The 4317-nt window shown below is 41.3% G+C and overlaps 1 protein-coding gene across 5 annotated transcripts in view; it reads right to left on the bottom strand.

Annotated features, from left to right (window-relative positions):
- The window catches only part of Tro (trophinin), an 11185-nt gene extending 10124 nt beyond the window's left edge, over nucleotides 1–1061 (bottom strand). The window contains exon 1 of one of the 5 annotated variants that reach the window (XM_017799556.2): nucleotides 702–1061. The gene's annotated coding sequence lies outside the window, so the exon portion shown is untranslated. Of the gene's footprint in view, nucleotides 1–632 lie in introns of all 5 variants that reach the window. The other 4 variants (XM_008838755.3, XM_008838754.3, XM_029566254.1 and 1 more) reach the window with 4 other exon arrangements.
- Between the last annotated feature and the right edge of the window lie 3256 nt (nucleotides 1062–4317).

The following is a 4317-nucleotide window of genomic DNA, read 5'->3' as shown; positions in this document are numbered from 1 at the left end:
GTCCTCCGCACCTCCCGCCCCTCCGCAAGCCCCCTCCTCCCCTCTCCGCAGTTGCCTCAGCCGACAGCGCCCCCCGCCCTCGTCCACGTCTGCAAGGCCCCGGCCCCGCCCTTTCTGCAACATGGATACCCCACCCCCAAATCCAACAGGGTTACCATCCATGGATTTCCTGCTCCCGAACCTTACCAGGTCTTTCCCCTTCCCAAACCAGCGCTAACCGGATCCTAGCCCACCCTCTCTTCAGAGCCTTGTCCTTTCGCCGCTTAAAAAGGATTCTGTCGCTCCTTTCTTGGTCTCGACCCATCCTTCCTATAGCCCAAAAGGGGTCCGGCCCCTTTTCTTCAGCTGGATCCGGGTTCCGCTGTCTCTTACCTCCTTCCTAAACTCGGTCCTCCTCCCTTCTTGCCAGAATGATTTCTCGACCTTTCCTTTCTACAATCCCAGCCCGATCAGCATCCCTTCTTCCGAACCGAGTCCAGACCATCCCGCAGCCTAGAGGAAATTTCGACGCCCCCCTCCACCCGCGGTGAGAATCAGGTCCAGGTACCTCTAAACCAAGCAGGTCAAAGCAGCTAGATCCCGAATTCCCTACAGGTTTTCTTCAAACCTTAAGGGCATTTGACACTAGTTACCCGAAGCCGAAGCCTGGAAGCCCCCAAAGGGTCTTCACCAAAGCTGGAAAGCTGGGCACCTCACCTCACCTCGCCCTTGTGAAGTCCAGAGGACGTCTGCTCTCTCCAAGCCTCTCCTCAGGTCTGAGCCCGTTCCCCCCTCCCTGGCCGGAAGTGGTCCTGCCTCTTTCCGCCTCCAGAGGGGGTCTCCGTCCCCACCGGCCTGCCCCTCACCCTCCCTGCATAACAACTTTCCTGTCTCTGTGTAGCTCCTGTTTTCGGTTTACTCCCTCCAGGTTCAGCAATCACTCCTTCCATTTCTCCGTTTGATTTCTCAATGCCCCATTGTCTGTGTCCCTGTTTCTATTTGATGCTTAATGTTTCTCCTGAGGAGACTATCCTCCTAGTTCCTACGCCAACGCATCCTATAGTTCCTCTCTGTCCCAGCACTGATTACATGGCGTGTTACACTGTGAGAACGGAGGAAAATGTCATATTCATTTCTGACTCAAATATAACTATATTAAGATATCCAGAGGCTGTAAACATTAAAAAGATATTCCCAAATCATATGCATTCAGAGCAAAAATAGCAGATGTAAGAAAATCTATGAGATGGTTCATTGGGTAAGTGTGCTTGCCGCCAAGTCTGACCACTTGAATTCGATTCCCTGCCCCCACAAGGTGGACGGAGAGGGGAGAGAGAGAGAGAGAGAGAGAGAGAGAGAGAGAGAGAAATGTAATAAAAAAGAAAAATGTATGCAACGTTCCTATTTATCTCAAAATGATTGTGTTGATGCCTTTAAAAAACTTATTTGGGGGCTGGAGAGATGGCTCAGCAGTTAAGAATGTTCTTGCAGAAGACCGGGATTTGAATCCCAGCACCCACATGGCAGGTAACAACTGTCAGCAACTCCAGTTCCAGGGGATCCGACAGCCTCTTCTGTCCTTCGCGGGCATTGCAGGACACAGGTGCACTTACCTACATGCAGGCAATACATGGATAAACATAACAACAACAAAAACAATAATAAATTTAATTTTTTTTAAAAAAACCTTATTTGGAAAACAATGGGGCCAAGTGGGTATTTAATGAGGCACTGGTGGAATTTTAGAACTCTTTGAGATGGAGTTGTGGAAGGATCTTGGGTTTCAAGAATAGCCTTGCCTACATAGTAAGGCTATGTCTCAAAAAATTATATACACGTATGCACACAAATATGTGCACTTTCTCCTGTTCTCCTTTACCGATGCTCTTAGCAAGTACTTAGGCTGCCTCTTGTGATATAGTGTACTTCTCCGCAGTGCAGGAAGCAATTTGTGACATTGACTTTTTCATTCAATTATTTAAAAATGAGTAGAGATAACTATTCCAAGCAAAAAAAAAGACATTAATTCAAAAACTAAAATGAAACAAAGAATGACATTATATAATGATAATCGTCAATACACAATGATTAAAATATATATGAAGACAACATCAAAGCACCTGAATATATGAAACAAATATTAATAATGAATGGAGAGATAGACCAGTAAAATAATAGTGGAGAACTTCAATATACGTCTTCCAACAACTCACAGATTATCTACATGGAACGCAGTAAGGAAAGATTGGATTTGAATTTCTCTTTAGCCCAAATGGACCTAACAGACATCTACAGAACATTCCATCCAACAGCTGCAGAAAATGCATTCTTCTCAATTGTACATGCAATATTCTACAGAAAAATCATAAATTGAGCCACAAAACAAGTCTTAACAATTCTAAGATGTTTGTAGCTGTCATGTGGGTGCTGGGAATCAAACCCAGGTCCTTTAGAAGAGCAGTTAGCCATCTCTCCAGCCCCATAACTTTATTTTAAAAGTATTCTGCAATCACACATTTTTTATGGTGATGGATGACAAAAAAGACTGAAGATTGAAAGTAATCTAAGTAATCTTGTAAAAAGTAAAACACAAAACACTTAAATATTTTTGGAAAACTGATTTGACTACAAACTACAAAACTAAGGGCAAAGGGAACCACACTGTAGTCTAGGTAGAACATTCCTTTCTTATAATATGGGTTAACAATTCTGAAGCCCCTATACAAACATCCTAGGATGAAACAAATAAATGAGTCGTAGATGGTGATTTCTAAACTTTCTGATTTCTATCAGAAAGAGAAATTACAGATAATCAAAAAGGTAGAATTAAATGTGTTCATGGATTCGAGTTAGAACCTTCAATATGAAATATGTTTAGCTTAATATGTAGAGACATGGATGACTAGAAAAACAAAGATGTGTGTGTATACATGAGTTAGCATATGAATAAAATGTAGTTCTTAGTTTTCTGTCCTGAGAAGGCCAGGAAAATGATATTTTCGTCACAATCAGTAAACCTAACATCTAGATTTTGGTTTTTAAATAATAATATCTAATAAATGAACCAAGATTATTAAGAAATCATTGATTCTAGGACTCAACCAAGGTACCTTATAGCTTGAAAGTAAGGAATTGCTCAAAAAACAAAGGGAGTGATATGGTTAGGTCATATGGTAGTTCTATTTTTTAGATTTTTGAGATGCCTCCACACTGATTTCCGTAGTGGCTGCACTGGTTTACACTCCCACCAACAATGGGAATGTTTCCTCACATCCTCACCAGCATTTGTTTTCATTTGTTTTTCTTGGTGATAGTCATTCTGCTGAGGTGAGATGGAATTTCTAGGTAGTTATAATTTGCATTTATCTTATGGCTTTAGCCATCTTTATCAATATCTTTAGATACTGAACACTTGAGGCAGTTAAAAGCACTGACTGCTCTTGCAGGGGAACCAGATTCAATTCCCAGTACCCACATGGTGGCTAACAACTGTCCATAACTCCAGTTCCATGGAATCTGATGCCTTTCTCTGACCACCACAGGCATTGCACCACGTGGATGCACTTACATAATGCAGTCAATACACTCATACATGTAAAAATATTTTTTAGAAAAGATATTGAACACTTAAAAAATATCTGTTTGCCATTTGTATTTCTCCATGTGAGAACAGTCTATTCAATACATTGGCCCATTATTGATTGGCAGGTTTGTATGTCTGTAATTTTTGAAGTTCTCAATATACTCTAGATAATAATCCTTTGTCTTAGGTAAAACCAACAAAGATTTTCTCCCACTCTGTAGGCTGTCTGTTCACTCTGTTAATGATTTCTCTACCCAAAGAACTCTGCATCTTACAGAGATACTTGCACATCCATATTTATTGCTGCTGTCTTCCCAATTGCAAGGAAATGGAATCCGTTTAGTTTTCCATCAACAGAGGAATGAACAATGAAAATGTGATACCTATACACAATAGAATTTTACTCATCCATAAAGAAAAATGAAATTATGAAATTTGCAGGAAGATGGATGGAACTGGAAAGGATTCTACTACGTGTGGTAACCCAGACCCAAATAATTCTCTGTCTCTGTCTCTCTCTCTCTGTCTCTCTCTCTCATGCATATCATAGCTTCTAATTGTTAAATATGTACAGATAGGTAGGATTAAATGTAGGTGAAAATCAGGAAACTAGAAAGGCGCCCATGTGGCTGGGGAAAAAAAAAAGAGGCTTTAAGGTGAGGAGATGGGAAGGGTAGTAGAACACATGAGATTTGAAAGTACTGGGAGGAATATTGGTCCAGAAAGTTACATGTGGGAAAGAAGGGGGTCAGGGA

The sequence above is a fragment of the Nannospalax galili genome, unplaced genomic scaffold, assembly GCF_000622305.1.
Source record: "Nannospalax galili isolate Female #2095 unplaced genomic scaffold, S.galili_v1.0 scaffold1759, whole genome shotgun sequence".
In the NCBI taxonomy this organism is placed as follows: domain Eukaryota; kingdom Metazoa; phylum Chordata; class Mammalia; order Rodentia; family Spalacidae; genus Nannospalax; species Nannospalax galili.
This window is presented reverse-complemented; position numbering and strand designations above follow the sequence as displayed.